At 37.6% G+C, this 17,838-nt stretch overlaps 1 protein-coding gene across 2 annotated transcripts in view; it reads right to left on the bottom strand.

The window, feature by feature from the left end:
- Positions 1 to 17,838, bottom strand: part of LOC127454574 (ephrin type-B receptor 5-like) — a 92,770-nt gene that overhangs the window by 54,787 nt on the left and 20,145 nt on the right. The gene's annotated exons all lie outside the window — the stretch shown is intronic.

Here is a 17,838-nt window from a genome sequence, read left to right on the forward strand (position 1 = left end):
CGATAAAATTTTCGCATTGAGAAACATCATTGAGCAATGTGTGGAGTGCAAGCGGCCTCTGTCAATCAATTTAATTGACTTTAAAAAGGCCTTTGACAGCATCCATCGAGAATCCTAGTGGAACATCCTGCATTTGTATGACGTCCTGAGGAAGTTAATCGCAGCCTCCCAGTCCCTGTAGCACCATTCTAGCTGCTGCGTTAAGACGGACATGGGCCACACTGAGTTCTTCGCCATAGAGACCGGCATTAGGCGGGGGTGCATCTTGTCACCCTTCTTATTCCTGAAGGTCCTTGAGTTCATCATGAAGAAGGCCCTGATGGGGCCCAGTGTGGGCATAAATTGGGCTGCCTTATCGACCATGACTTTGCGGACGACATCACCCTGCTTGCAGAGGATGGGCACCATCTGCAGGAGCAAACATCAAGCCTGCACCAAGAGGCGGCCAAAATTGGATTGCAGATTAGCACTGAGAAGTCCAAGGTAATGCATGTTGGCGTCTGAGCTGGCATGCCAAAGATTCGGGTCGATGGGCATGATCTTGAAGAGGTTGAAAGGTTCACATACCTCAGCAGTGTCACTGAACAGGATGGAAGCGCAGAGACAGACGTCAAATGCCGGATTGGCAAGGCCTCGGCAGTCTTCCAACAAATGCGCAGTATATGGTCGTCTGCGTCCCTCTCGCTTAACATCAAGCTTTGCCTATATGCATCCATCATCCTCCCAATGGTGACCTACACCACCATAACATGGAAAATGTCGACCAGTACAACCTGGAAGGTGAACGTCTTTCACCAGCATTGCCTGAGATGGATACTGCACATTCGATACCTTAACTACATTAACAACGAGGAGGTCCTATGACGTAGCAAGCTGCCAAGCCTCAGTACGATCATTGCACGCCATCGCCTATGACTAGCTGGACATGTTATCCGCATGGACGACAGCCATATCCCCAAGAAGGCATTTCTATGGGTTCCACCTGGAGGCTAACAATGACTGACTTGGCACAGGTCTTTCATCAATGACCTTAAAGCCCTCAATGTCTCCTGGGATGAAGTCGAAGAGCTCGTCAGTGATTGCACCCGCTGAAGAACTCTAGTCATCCAATACGCTCCTTAGCATGGGTGAAAAAAAAAAGAGAAAAAAAAACAAATTGAAAGCTTAAGTTTAATTTGCTGAAGTTTAAAGTCTAAAATCTATTATTTTCACGGCAGAAATGAATATGTTAAAGTTCCTAGTCCTACAAATTATATTATAAACATATACTGTTTTTGTCAGGTAACAAAAAAATGTGCTTCATTATGGAGCTAGAACAATGACTTAAGAATTTGAATCTGTAATTTGTTAATTTGAATTCTAAACTTTTGTTATTTTTCTAGCTCCATACTTCATGTTTCAACATCTATAAATTAACTTTATTCAAGTTAAAATGTTACATAGCATGACTAAATTAACTACATTAGACCTTCAAAAGAAATGTGTAGGGTTATATCAAGTAGAAATTGATTTTTTGTTAATAACAATTTTATTGATTCCATTCATAAGACAAACAAACACAACATAACATATGGAATCAATTATATACATTAAACCCCTCCCCCAGAACATTGTCCAATACGTCACACATATGAAACTCTGAACCTTCAGAGTTCAAAAAAATTTCACCACCAGCAGATTTCACTGAGGGAATGGTAGAAAAAGACTCTCTCTGCTTTATATATCTAGCCAAAAGCTTCCCTGCTTTTGTCCCCCGACTCAAAGTATGACTGTCTTGCCCTGAATAGCCAAAACTCCACCTTCCGCGACAAAATAGTATTATATCTGTATTTCAATTGGGTCAATTCTCTGAGGCCATCAGACAACATTCCGCACTTCAGCTCTGCCTTCGGGCTTTGGATTTTTTGATGAATGAGGCATACTGTTTGATCCGACTCCTAAGAACCGCCTTAAGTGCCTCCCAAGCCATGCCTACAGAGGATACTGAGGACCAGTTGGACTCCATTTAAACATTGATTTCAGCCTTTAACATTTGTTGGAATTCAGGATTTTGCAAAAGGGATACATTAAAGCGGCAACTATATGATTTCTTTTTCGCCGTATGTGGCAACACCTCTAAACTCACCAGGGTGTGATGTGAGACTAAGATGATTCCAATTGAGCAATCAACAACATATGAAACGAGGGACTTAGATATAAAAAAAAATCTATTCTTGCATTAACCCTGCGCACAACAGTGCCAACTGGCGTCCATCCTTCTAAACTCAAACAGTCCATGTATGCCTACGAGAGCCCCCGCAACAACTTTGCCATCGGATTACTCAAGTCCGGTGTTTCTATGCAATTTTGTAAAACAGAATTACACAACAGAAGATAATCTATAAAACAAACTCCAGCCAATAGGAGGCATAAGTACAAAGAATGTGCAGATTCATCCACAACACTGTCCCGAAGGATTGCTGCTACACAAAACAAACTCCAGCCGCTAGGCGGAACCAGCACAAAAAGAAACAAAAAAGGCGCTCAGTTTCATCGAATGATCAAGTGGATGTTCAGTGAGTCGGTTCACTTGGCTGCAACATGAGAACCACAAAATAACTTACTCAATCCATTGACTTTATGAAGGGCATTGCTTGCTGGGGACATGCAAATACTTTACGGCCATCCTTAGTACTATTCCCAATTTGGCCGGGAACATCAGTGCAAAAGCGACCTTCCGTTGATGTAAGAGTTTCTTGCATTCCTTGAATCGATCACATTTCTCTCTTGTCGAATTCGCAAAGTCTGGGAACAAGAAAATGTTGTGGTTCTTCCAAGAAAGCCTTCCTTTACTCCTCACCTCACGTAACATGAGATCTTTATCGGATGATCTCAGAAATTTGGCCAGAATTTATCGGGGCCTGTCTCCCTCAGCGGATCGATGAGCCGGACCCTGTGAGCTCGCTCGATTTCCAGCTTATGACCTGTTATGTCGAGCAGACTTGGAAAGAGCCCATCCAGGAATTCCACCATATTCTGACCCTCTGCTCCCTCAGGAATTCCAACAATTCAGATGTTATTCCGCTAGTTACGATTCTCCAAATCCTCCAACTTCTCCAAGACGTGCTCCAAATCTGCCTTGGTCGCTAGCGGATTAGCAGCTAATTCCCTCTCCGATGAATCCAGATAATCAATCTGTTTCTCGACATCCCCCACTCTTGTGACCATCTCAGTGAATTTCGTCTCCATGGCTGTGATCGATCGACGTATTGCAGCAAGATCCTCCAAGTCATCAACGACCTTCGTCAGCAGAGCCCAAGAATTTTGAATTCTTTGACATATTGTCTTCCTAGAACAGTTATGGAACAGGATGTATCGAATCTCACCAGTTTATGACACAAAAAGTATCAAAACTAGCAAAGTGCGCAGAGCTCGCCGTTCACACGTCCGAACCTCGCATGGTGTCATGTGACTACTTGAAATGGATCTTTAAGGTAACAATTAGACATAACCACTTTTTACAGTGTAACAATTTTAATACAAAATTTAGTTGAACATTTTTATTTGAAAGAAAATTCTTAGTATTCGGTATGCTTTCTGTTTATTTCCAGGTTTAAATTAGATTTTGAATCTGAGATTTTCAATATGGACTTTGGACCCCACTGATTGTCAAAATAAGCGCACACATTATACAGGATAGGCCTTAGATAAAGACTCCTTAGATAAAGATTTGTCATCATGAACACTTGCTAAACAACAAGCACACAACACGGCAATGCATCTGTCACTTGCCCATATATGACAGATGTGCCACAGGCAAAACATATGTCAAAATACGGTGTACATTAAAGGTTGAAATGACCAAAATCAGGTGTCCAAACTGTCCTTTCCCATCATATTATGCTTTCTCTGACATTCATTTAATGAACTGTTTATCATGGAGCGAGAGAAAAAATAAATAACAAAAGTGAGTCATTTCATGTATGTAGTCCATCATACTGTTTACAAATGAATTATTTCTGAAATGTTTCATGTTTAATTAATGCCACATATTTTTCCAGATGAGGGCCTGAGCTCTGGCTCCTCTGGGGCAGCATAAAATGGGCCGAGCCCGCATCTAAGGACCTTAAAATCCCCTAAATTGAACAAACTGAAATGAGCAAACAGAAATTAAGCACAATCATAAACGTAGCACACGCTCACAGAAGGCAGAAATCACACACACACACACACACACACACACACACACACACACACACACACACACATGCACACACAAAACTCAGCTGTCACATACACTGAGGGTGAGAGTGTTTTTAATTCTGTCTCCCCCTCCCTCCTCTTTTTGCCCTTAAAACCAGGAAACTGATATTATTCTGTGGCTTACACTAAATCCATCCCCTCCCCTCTCTTTCTCTTGTGTGTAAACATATTTTTTTAGATTATGCTCACAGATGGGGACCCTACAAATCTCTCCACCAATCCATCATTTTCCCTTGCGCCTGTCTCTCACTACTTGGTTTGTATCCATCTTTGGCAACTGTTTTTGGTAATGTTCTGCTTTTAAAGGATTATACCCTTAATATAAAACGTAGTTAATTGTTCAAACAGGACAGAGACAATGTGGCTATAATGCAAAACATACAGTGGAGTCCAAGAGTCTATGAGTGAAAACGCTTCTATTTGCATTTTGCTAATTTAGGCACTTGCGTTTTATACATATATATAAAAAATGTGTTTCTTTTTTGTGTGTCTTTCTTCTGCTCTAACCTCTGTACAGTACTACTCCAACTACAATTAGCAGTGCTATATAAGCAGTGTGACACTGCAGATATTGTTGGCTTTTGTACAGTGGCAAATTCTCAGGGCCAGCAAAGCCTTCTCTGCTGGCCTAACATGTCTAATAAAGAAATATTTTTTCATCCTTTCATTCTCATTCACCTTTTTGCCTATTTATTTTCAATCGCTTTCCATTCATCTAAAAACAAATAGCAAACAAAGAATAGTTTATCCAATCAGAATTTTTCCTTGATCCTTACAAGCGAAGCGTGATGACTGGTTCACAAATCACATGCCCAAAGCTGAGCGCTTCCAAAGCAGTGCGTGAGTCTGAGCTCCACCCCGTTAAGCCATCAGAATTTCTACAGAATCCCTCAGCAGTTCAAGTGAATAGGCATCTAAAGTCATATTGTCAGATTCATCAGCCAATCAGATTGATTTATTTGTTCTTGGTGGGTGTGGTCTTTCGGATATGTCCCGGTCGAGGCCTTCTAGCTGGCCTTGAGTGACGCAATCATGCTTTAAGTGATGTACATAATTTGAAAGCAAAGAGCGTGAGATCTAGCTGACGAGTCGGCTGTCACTGGTCACATGTGCCGCCATTGAGAGAGAGATCCTTATGGATGTAAAAACCTGAGATGTAAACAGGAAAGGAGGGCTGATTTTCACTTCAAGTAAATTGGTAAGTGTTTTTTGCATTGTTATAGCAACATCAGGAGTGTAAATTAGGCTGGCTGGAGCATTCAGTATCGGATCAAGTTTTGAAAAGAACCCTTAAGGAGCAAAAATTAATGCAAGCAACATTTAGATCGCAAATATTATTAGATAGATTTTTCCTGGTATTAGACCTTCTTGGTTTTGGCTTTCGTGCGTGGACGTGTTTTAAAAAAGTCAATTGGTATTGTTATTTGGCTGCGATGTAATGTATAATGACCATAGGCATAGGGTGCCTTAATAATTGTGAAACAGTGTTCTCTTAATGGCATGAATCGCACTGAAGGCCAAGACTTAAAATGCACGGGCCGCCACTGCTTTTGTATGACAAATTGCTTTGAATAAAAGCATCTGCAAAACAACTAAATGTAAATGTAATTTAATACAACATTTCTCATTACAAATAATATAGTCTTAGAAATTGGCATGTTCCCCATAAGATTTAATGACAAAATGCACTCAAGCTGGCATGGACTTCACAAGTTTATGCAAAACTTGATGATCCACGTTATCCAGTGTAACGGGAGCCAGCTGATAGATAGCTGTGCAATGTGTATAAACCTCACTCTTCTGACCCCAAGAGGTGCACTAGCGACTGACACTAGGGACTGTAGCCTTTAGCCTCCTTGTTAGCGCACCCGCCTCCCATGCCGGAGATGCCGATTCGAGTCCCGTACAAAGCGGGTAGAACAGGAGCGTCACAATTGTGCAGTGACCCGGATGGGAGTGAGGTTTAGGGGGGTGAGTGTAATGGTGGCCAGCTGATAGATAGCTGTGCAATGTGTATAAACCTCACTCTCCTGACCTCAAGAGGTGCACTAGGGGCTGTAGCCTTTAGCCTCCTTGTTAGCGCACTCGCCTCCCATGCAGGAGACACCGGTTCGAGTCCTGTATGGAGCGGGCAGAACAGGAGTGTTACAATCCAGCATGATCTGAGAATGTTCCAAAGAGCATCTTGTGTGCTTTAATGGATGCAAGGAAAAGTAAAGATCACAAATTTGCTACCAATTCATTAGTAATCTAGAAATAGTATGGAATATTAAATCTTTTTTTCTTTTTTTTAGAATACAAATATTTTTTCAATGTGGTCTCAGAATTATTGACCCGACTAGTATAAAACTAGCCCAAAAACATGTCCAAATATTCCAGACTGAAAACAATTTCTTATTATTTAAACTGTATCTATCAAATAATGTATTATTGCATCTTAAATTTCATTAACAAAATGTTTTATTGTAATGAATTTGTCTGCTCTTCATGAATTAAAAACAATTTAAAACAATCTATATTTTTCATCAAAGAGAAGAACTGCTATAACTTGCACACAATCTTCTGAAAAGCAATACAATAAAATCCATTCTGAGTCTGCATGTCACTTTGGACTGACCACTTGGCAAATAAGCACCAGTTAGTATGTTGTTGCTCTCAGGCTTTAGAAGGCATTTTCTGCAGAGCATTTTCATGCATCCTTTAAGAACAATGTAATTATTTCTACTGATTTAGTTTGGTGTTTGCGATTAGTAAATGTTATTTGTGCCAAATGACAGAATACCCACAAGGAAAAGGCTATGAACACTTCCACACTTAGTGTCACAATTTACATGACATTATTCATAAAGTATAATATTTATACTTCATGCAAACTTGCACACACACAAGCACACATGTACAGTTTTACAAGCACTTACTTAGCAAGAACATACTGTATGCACACAGACACACAAATGCACACCATTAATCTTTGACCCTAAACAATCATTTCTGTTGATCTTTTTGTATGTGAGTATAGTTTTTTTTATATTGTCATACATTTAAGTGCGTGCACACACAAACACTTAATGACCTGTTATTAATGACACATGTTGGTGCGACTATCCTTATGAGGACTCTCCATAGACATTATTTTTATACTGTACGAACTATAGATTATATCCCCTAATCCTAAACCTACCCCTAAACCTAACCCTCACAGAAAACTCTCTGCATTTTTATATTTTCAAAAAACATCATTCAGTATGATTTATAAGCTGTTTTCCTCATGGGGACCAACTGATTGTCCCCACAACGTCAAAAATTTCAGGTTTTACTATCCTTGTGGGGACATTTGGTCCTCAATACCTGGACACACACACTGTATTTAACACTCTCTCTGCAAGGAGTCTACCTTCTGACCTCATTCTTCAGAGGATAATTTTTACTATAATAATTCACACTCCTTATATGTGGCTTTGTACATGTAAGTCAAATACAATACGTATGGTCTTATAAAAAAATGATTTGAAAATCAGTGAAATGAAATCATGCTTGCATAGGGGAATCATGGACAGTGTACCATGAAATCGTAAGCTTATGGTTTGGTAACTAACATATAGCACATTTGTTTATCTATAAGAGTGCATCTGCCTCTTTAATTGACAAACCAGCATGATCAATCTAAATAAAGATACTTAAAAATGTGTGGCATTTGACTTCAAGGTCAACTACATCTATGGCCCCTGAAAGAGTCTAAGGCACTATTAATAACCACCCAAATTACTGTAATGTATTATGTATTACTGACATCAGACTTGCAGAAGAGAATCAATTATTAGCAGGTCTTAAGTGCTCAAAGAACCTAAAACTCCAAAACTGCCAAATGTACACATTTATACACAGACGACCATGAGGACAGCTCAAGGTGCTTCAGTGGGTAGAAAATTCTCTATCTGTAATTCTGGAAGGAACAGAGCCAACTCTGAGACAGGAAAGTTAATTAAATCACATGGGATAGTTTTATGATATTTTAGGGTAGTTTTTAAGCTTTAAAGTGAGTCACTATCAATGGCATTGTATTGAAAAGGTGCACTGGGATATTCATTCATTCATTTAAAACAGTTCATTTTGTGCTGTACAGACAAAAAAAGTCATACAGGCTTGGAACGACATTAAAGAGTGAGTTAATTATGACAATCCCTGGTTGGGAGAACTATCCCTATAAATCAGACTATCCAAGTACCACTTAAGTCACCACCTTATCTATTTTTGTATCACACACTGCTGGAATAAAATGTTGGTTATGCATTACGGGTGTTATTAGACAAGATGTACAAAACTATATTAAATTTGTTAACCGATCAGATATTACAAATGAAACACAAAAAATAAAAACATGTGTGCCGCTTCCTTTCTTCTTTACTTAACGTACTGAAAACCTTTATATCCTGCTCTAAAAATCGGATTTATCTTTTGGCTTATACAGGCCTTGCTGGTAAATATGGACTACATTCTCACATTCTCTTGAATAAAAATTCTGTACAGTGGTAGTGTGTCAACAAGATTAAATCTGCTCGTGATTTCAGTTTATTACTTTTTAATCTGTGTGGTATTAGGAGTATTAGAATTATTAGACCCCTCTACTGAACAAAAAAAGGTAGGAATTGGATATGATCTGATTTTTTCATGTTTCAAATGCCTTTATCCAAGAATCTCCTCTAAATGATTTGTTCTGAGTCCCTCACTGTAATTAAAACTGTATGACCTGAACTCCTAAATAGCTTTTTAGAAAGCCTGTGACCCTGAGCGTGGACACGTATGATGTGCCGTTCTGCGCTCAGTGGGTCCATTGTGATCCAGAGAGGAACAGGAGAGATGGGACTGTTTGCACTGATGGAAGCAAAAAACTGCTTTGTGGGTAAAACCAAGTAAGTGCTAGAGAAATGCACTCCACTGACATGTCATTCTCATTCCTGTGTTTTACACACACACTGTCCCCCTAACTCTCTCTCTCTCTCTCTCTCTGTCCCTACCCCCTTTTTTGTGTTTATTATTAAACAGGAAAGTGACAGAAGGGCCTTAGGGCTTAAACACAAAGATACATTTAGTTACATTATTGATGCAAGAGAAGGGGAAGTATTTTGGTTTGCTTTCATGGTCACTTCAGCTTTAAAGTGTGGATGTGTATGTTTTAGTGGTGTTTTGAGCTGAGATGAAATTATTAGGGATGTTTATGTGTAACATCATGTTCAGAGGTTGTGCCAGAATTTTTCACTTTGTCATAATCTAAATTTATCCGTCATTCTTGTTTTCATTTTATAAGTACTCGGGCTACATTCAGGGGCGTAGCATACATTATAATATGTACATACTATATGATATATTTTTTTAATCCCCTTGCTTGAGCCTGGTGAAAGTTCTACCTGTCAATCAACCGCTGTGCTAAAACAATTATTTTAAACTTTGTCAGCAAGGGCGTAGCCAGAAATGTACTTTTGGGTGGGCTTCAATAAAAATGGATGGGCCAAGTTTTCACCCAATTTTTCCTTAACTGAGAAGCGCCGCATTCAAACAGTTCTTTCACAATTTCAAAAATCAGAATGTATGCATTTTTTAAACTATTTTATAAATATACATTTGAAGACAAACAATAATCGGTATTTTTCTGGGTGGGACTGGTCCTAATAGGGTGGGCCCAGGCCCACCCCAGCCCATCCTTGGTTACGCCACTGTTTGTCAGTTAAAGCGCATACATACACACACAAGTTCATGGAACTTTTTCAGTGTGCCCGATATCAACATAAAGAGTCACAGATGAGAAGCACACACATCTCTGAAGCTCAGTTAATACAGGTCCTCCACTACAATAACTGAGAATTCTACTCTAAACATAATGTTTGTGCTTCTATTAAATGCAAGTATAATGGACAGAAATGATGCACCATTTGTTTTCACACTTTCTTTTTGTTATTATACTTTTTTGCGCTTTATTATTATGCATTAACACACTGACATAATGATTTATATATGCAGTCATGAAATCAGAGACTCTCTCCTCGAAATTCAAACACAAATAGTCAAAAGAGATGCATATTACCAGGTGTAAATGGTGATGGTGCCTGTTAATACACTGTACATCTTAATACCAGGGAATAAACAGGACACATGCACACCACAGAAGTGTGTGTGTGTGTGTGTGTGTGTGTGTGTGTGTGTGTGTGTGTGTGTGTGTATGAGAGAGAGAGAGAGTCAAAACTGATGCACTAGTTTAAAATTATTTTTTTGTTTCTTTTTATCTGTAAAAATGATGGACAGCATTTGGAATTATCTGTCAATGTTTCAAAAGTGGGTAAATGACGTGACAGATAATTTTTGGTTAACGCAACCCCTGACATGTTGGGTTAAGTGACTGTTTGTGCCCCACCAGGAATAAAGAGCCCGAGACACCACTGAATGCATTTACTTCCTGGTTTCCACAGGACCAGAACCGATGGGTGCGTTCCATTCCGAAGGGCTCATCCCTATGCCCTAATCCCTTCAGAGGGTTTACACACCAGAGAGAGAGCTTCGAAGGGTTGAAGGGTGTAGGGCTCAAAAATATCAGTAATTAGGAATGCACTTCACCGTTATCTATCCAAGCCAAAGGCTGACACTAATGAACGTCACCTGCACCTAATCAGAAATATTTTCACATGATTCTGCATCACTAACTGCTTTCAGAATAGACACTGAAAGGAAATATAAAGATTAAAAAAAATGACTTTATGAAAAATTTAAGCATCATGTTTAAAAATGTGTTTGATTTGTTTTAATAAAAAATAAACAAATAAACAAATGTACAGTGCAGTTATTAAATAAATAAAATGTCACTCTGTGTTATTATTTTATTTAAACTCCTTTAGAATAACTGATCCAGTGAATTTACATTAAAACACACAAGCATTAACCAGTTTCAAACAAAAAGCCAGGGCTTTAAAATCATTTTTAAAAGTTCATTATAATAATTAAAAGCTTTTATAGACTATGAAGATGAAGGGATGTGACATGTTTTTGTTTATAGACAAAATATTTTTTGTTTAGGTTTAATTTACACTAAATTACAATTGGCAAACCATATTTGTGACGTATGCTTCGGTTCCGGTCCACTTGGCAGCGAAGTGTCCATCTGTTGAAACTTACGGAAATGCCCGTTTTGAAGGGCCCTTCAAATCAGCTATTTATGAGCCCTTCGGTTTGGAATGAGCCTTCAACATGGCGGCCAAAATCGTTCCCCCTTCGAAGTGCCCTTCGGAGGTGGATTTATCCCGTTTGGAACGCAAGGGATGTTTCTGAGTAAATGCGAATACTTCCTGGTTTCCAGGGGTCCGATATCCTGTGTTTTGGAGATTGCTTGCGCAATGCGTTATCAGTAGCACCGCAGGGAAAAGTGAACAATTCGAATTGATACAAAAATGTCTAATTGGAGATGGTGCTTGTCAGTAATTTGGCAGATTGGTGTTGATATCAGTGTTCATGAACACTCTGAAGCACCATGTTGATTTCCAGTGTGATCGTGTTGTACATGATATCAGAATTTTTCTTTTTGGGTGAAAAAGAACTTCCCTTTAAAGTTTGTTTATCTTTCTCTTTTATACACTTCAATCATGCTGTTCAGCATGCATATAATAGATTCATAAAAAACTTTCCTTTATAATCATTCTCTTTGTGTGCTGGGTTTTCATATGAGATGGTGTGGGTGTCCTGCATTAGCAGTGCTGTGTCTCTGTGAGTTGTGTTCACTTGAGTGCTCAGACTTGCTCTCACTCTGGGGTGTGGGCTTGCTTATAAAAGGCTAATGCTTTCTGTCTTTTATATAGAGACTCTGTGTGTATGTGGCTTTCTTGGTTCTCAGAAGTGTTAACGTGCAGTGCCACAGTTCACGCTTGATTAGTCAGTCCTGCTCGACACAACTCGCTGCAACATTAATCATGCTATAATACTGATGTGAGAGTGTTTTACTCCAACACCTTTACAGGATAGCCTCATACACACAGCAGGACTTCAACTTGACTATGCATTTGACAATCACATATGTACACAGCATATACATGTACAATGCACACTCATTATACAGTGGGGAGTCCACTTGTGAAAATGCTTCTATTTTGCATTTTTCTAACTTAATACAGTTTCTTTTCAGTACAAATTTTATTATCAGAATAACAATTTGAGTAAAAAGTTAAATTAAAAGAAAAATGAACACATTTAGCTTTAAAGACAGTATACACTGGAGCTGGCATGGACTTCACAAGTTTGTGCAAAACCTGATGATCCGTGTTATCCAGCATGATTTGAGGATGTTCCAAAGAGTATCTTATGTGCTTCAATGGAAGCAAGGAAATCTGACATTTTGTACAGAGTTAATATGGTCAATGTCAAAAATGTGTTTATTTAATTAGTGACCAAGAAATAGTTCTAAATCTTTTTACGTCACATAGTTTCTTTGTTTTACATTTTTCAAAATCCTAAAGCTTCGTTTATTTCCAGGTTAAAATAAAATTTTGATATGGGCTCAGATGTTTGGACCCCACTGCATGTAAACAAATGCATCTGACAACTCATTCTTTCTAAATATATCAGTGCAGAAAATCCATAAGTTCCACACACTTATAGCTGGAGGGTTGTGACAGTGCTAATGTGTCATTGCAACCCAAGTTTTCTTTCGTTTGCAGTGTGTGTTTACAGTTTGTGTGCTTGTTTATTTGTGTAACTTTGGCAGTTTCTTCTTAATATGCTCCAGATGTCTCTATGTACAGACAGTCACCCCAGGACACACACACACACACACACACCTTGGTGCGGCTATCCTTATGAGGACTCTCCATGGACATAATGATTTTTATACTGTATGAAGTATAGATTCTATCCCCTAACCCAACCCCTAAACCTGACCCTCACAGAAAACTTTCTGCATTTTTGCATAAAAAACAAAACAACAAAAAAAAAAAAAAACATAATTTTAAGTGATTTGAATTAGAAATGTCCTCATAAACCACATTTATAGCATAATACCCTTGTAATTACCAGTTTGTAACCTAAAAAAAAGTCCTCGTAAACCACCCAAACACGCCCACACACATCCACACACACACACACACAGTCCCTCCCTCATCACCACCAAACCACAGAGATGGAAAGAGAGAGACAGGGATTAATACAATTCCAGATTTAAGATCACGCATGTCAGTGAATGCTACCAGACCTCCTCATTTTGAGGTTATAGCTTGAATTTAAGCTTGTCTGTGGTCTAACAGGCAACATTCCAACTACTTTGGCAAACATTATGTAAAGGTTAGAAAAAATTTTGCTAAAATAATGTAAATGGGACATTCTTATGATATTATTCAATAAAAGTTCTCAAAGTGTCTGGAGAAAAAGTTAATAGTACAATACTATTTTTTTGTTCCAACGTCCTTTAAACTAAAATTCTTTAAAGAAATTCAGAAAGTGAAGATGGATAAAGAAGTCAGCAGATTACATTTTCTGAAAGTTTTCACATTTTGAGTAATGTTATGATCAGTGTTGTACTGTATAGAATATCCAATTCTTCATACTTAAAGGGATATTTCACCCAAAAATGAAAATTCTCTCATCATTTACTCACCCTCATGACATCCCAGATGTGTATTACTTTCTTTCTTCTGCTGAACACAAAGATTTTTTTTAGGAGAATATTTCAGCTCTGTAGGTCCTCACAATGCAAGTGAATGGTAATCAGGCCTACAAAAGCTCCAAAAAGGAGATTAAGTCAGCATAAAATAATCCATATGACTCTAGTGGTTTAATCAATGTCTTCTGAAGCAATCCAGTAGGTTTTGGGTGAGAAGCGACCAAAATGTAACTCTTTTTTCACTGTATTCATCTTGTCATTGCAGTCTCTTTGGCGATCATGATTTCAAGCTCGATTACACTTTCCAGTGCTTGAAGCATTAGCAGAGTGCTAGATGGAGCTATAAGAAGTGTAATTGAGATTGAAATTATGATCACCAAGGAGACTGCTGTCAAGATATACAGTGAAAAAGGAGTTACATTTTGGATTGTTCTCACCAAAAACCAACTGAATCGCTTCAGAAAATGTTGATTGAACTACTGGAGTCTGATGGATTATGTTTATGCTGACTGGAGATTTAAAGTTCTGATCACCATTCACTTGCGCTTTCACAGAGCTGAAATATTCTTCTAAAAATCTTCGTTTGAATGTCATACACATCTGGGATGACAGGAGGGTGAGTAAACGATGAAAGAATTTAAATTTTTGGGTCCCTCTAAGTAAATGGAAATTAATTCAAGCAAAAGTTTTGAAAGTACATTTAACATTTTTAAATACAAATTATTTAATAGCCAAAAAAGTGATTAAAACATACATGCACAGTCTCTTTTCTTCAGTTTGTTTAGAAGTAGAAATACAGCACCATTTTCACTGAGTTCCCCTTGTGATTTTGATTCAGATTCGCAAATCGATTTGCAAACTGAATTGTTCAGACTGCTCTTCCAACCAATTTGACTGATTCAAAATGATAAAATTAATCAAAAGATTCAGTTCAAAGATTCATTCACCAATCAGATATCACAATCACCACGCCGTATGCATTTTACATTTTCGGCTGTTATTTATTTTATTTTTTTGGTGTTCAGTCACAAAAGTAAATGTAGGTTCTGGAGAAATGTATTGGTATGTATTTATTTTCTCTTCAAAATTTAAAAAAGTAAAAGTGAAAGAAATATTTATGCCTGAGTAAAGAAGAAATATATTTTGATAATGTACTCAAGAACATGAAGTATGTGTACTTCTTTTCATATACACCTCTGATTATGATGCAAAATAATTTTATAGTGTAACCTTAAAATAATGTTCTCCTCACGTTATCAAAACCAGACATTTGCATATTCCCACAAGCACAATGTAATATTTGGAAAATGTTTTAAGAATATAAAATTGTCAGCTGGTCTGTCTCTCTCCACATAACACTGCTTATGACTCACCAGGGCACTGGCAGCACCCTTCTTTTCTTGTAGCTTGCAGATATAGACCTGTACATCTTTGCTTTGGCCCTAGAGGCATGCTGTATTTTTCTGCTTGATCTCATCAGTGGATTGACCTATGCACACACCGGTTCACCAGGGGACTATGAAGTGTTCTTTTATTTTTTAGATTTTGCTTTTCTTTTTTATCCTGCCTTTATTTAACCATGTTAGTCAAACTGAGTTTCACATCATACCTTTCATGCAGTGTTGCCTTGCAGCAATGAAGGGCGAATCATGGAACATACAGTAACAAGCAGCTCTGTGTGTTCTGGCATCTTTGCTCTTAGTGGGCTGACGTCTCCACTATTTTTTCTAAAATACAAAGGGCTTTTCACATGAATGCTGTGCATCCAGTAATTTAGGGCATAGGGCAAATTTATAAGACATGTAAATGTATAATTTTGCTCTGTAGACTACACTATTAATATTTGTTTTTGTCTTTTCAGGTAAAAATTCTTCATGTGGTAGCAGTATTATTTCAATAATAAATAAGCTGCAAGTAATGATAATTTTGATAATCGACTAATCTAACGGTTATTAGAATGATTATTCAACTATTCGAGCGATTATTGCAACGATTAATCATTAGCTCTTAACAGACTATTCAGCTTGTATCCCAAGTTAAAAGGTTGTATAAAATGTGCTTACTAACAATAAAGAGGAAAAAATCATCTTTTAAAAATACTTCTAAATGACATTCACTGAATTAAAGGAAAAAAGTTTAATTCAGTAATAAAATCACTGCAAAAAATCTTATTGTTATCAAGTGTTTTTGTCTTGATTTCCATTTAAAAGAGTCTAAAATCCTTAAAACAAGATACATTTACTTAAGAAGCAACATATAAGATATTTAGACTTGCTTTAAGAGAATGTATCTTAAATATAAGTGTATTTTGTATATAAGTGTATTTTTTCACTTGGTTATACTTCTGCGAGTGCAGTAAAGACAAAATATACTTATAATCAAGATCTATTCTCTAAAAGAATGTCTAAATATCTTATATGCTGCTTCTCAGGTGAATGCATCATTTTTTTAAAGGATTTTTAGATATTTTAAAATATTTTTAATATTATATTCAACATTCTCATATAACAATTTTTTCTTCTTCAGTATAGTTGCTAAAGTAAATGTACGTTGTTTTAAAGGAGTTGTAGATATTTTAGTTATATATTGTAAAACAAACCGAAACAAAAACAAATCAAAAACGTATTTTGTTGCAGTGTACTCACCAAAAAAACTCTCTCTTATTAATAAAGCTGTGTATTGCCAATTTTCTTCATGATAAGAAACACACAGTGACATATATTATGATTCAATAAGTCGCGAGCCATCATGTTATAATCTAACTGCATTAAGCACACATGCTCGAAGGACGAGCGTCCCTGCGCCAGAATGTGCATCAGCCAGCTGCAGTTTCAATCTCTCCCCCTTAGATCGGGACACTAACCGCACAGAGAAATGCCAGTTTCGGAGTTTGTAGTTATTTACATGACCTACTTACTTATTATTTGAACTTTAATAAAGCTATAACACATTAAAGACGCTCGACACGCACATTTTGCTTCGGCGGAGCGGCAGCTCTGGCTCTGCTTATTCCACAATGAGAGTGCTTCTGTATTTACTTATTTGGTATTTTTATATAATTCCCTCATACTTTGCGATCTACATCACCTGAAGCTGTGAAAGTTTAGAGTTCGTCTGGACTGTGAGTTGTGTTTTCTTCCTCTCTTCAATCAGACGTGAGCTGCAGTGCTGCTATAGCGCGTCATCATTAGAGTTTCATATGATCTCATGTTACGTTAAATAAGATCAAACGACTGTTTGACAACGAAAATATATGTCGACAATTTTTTATTGTCGATGTTTCAATAATGTCGACTAATTGTTTCAGCCCTATTTAGATTACATCAATGAAAGTAAGTTTTAATTCAGGTCCAGAAGAAATAGCTCCTTAAAAACCACTAGAAATGGCTTGACAAGCTCAGTTTTCTTTCCTGTGTTGACATATTTCCTATTGCAACAGGAAGTCTGGGTGGGACATATCGAAATATCCAACAGTTTACATCACCGCTATGAACATGATTTGCTAGTAGAGTTGACTCGCGGTTTCCCCGCCACTTTTTTGTTATTCAGCATTTTGAATATGTGACGTCTCCTCAGCTCCTGTGGCATTATGGGATATTACAATGTCCAGTGGGTGCACATTTCAGAATCTTGGGGAATGTATGTCATCTGGGTATTTTTGCCTATACTGTTTTATGAAAACTGAGGATTTGGACATACTACTCAATTGACATGCTATTTTAGCATATGCTATTGTAGGGAAGTATGCATATTCAGATGCGGGGTTGCTATTGCTTGTCAGGTAGGTGGTAGTAGCTTGTTTTGGGGGAGGGACATTCTCATTTTAGAGAGCATTTGATTGGACAAAATGAGTGATTGCAAGATGAGTCATCAATATTTTTGTTCCGCTTTACCGGAAGAACTTTACATTTTAAATGCGTATATCTGCTTAAACTTTTTTTCTTTCTTCACTTTTATGATTACAC

This window comes from Myxocyprinus asiaticus, chromosome 16, assembly GCF_019703515.2.
Source record: "Myxocyprinus asiaticus isolate MX2 ecotype Aquarium Trade chromosome 16, UBuf_Myxa_2, whole genome shotgun sequence".
NCBI lineage: Eukaryota > Metazoa > Chordata > Actinopteri > Cypriniformes > Catostomidae > Myxocyprinus > Myxocyprinus asiaticus.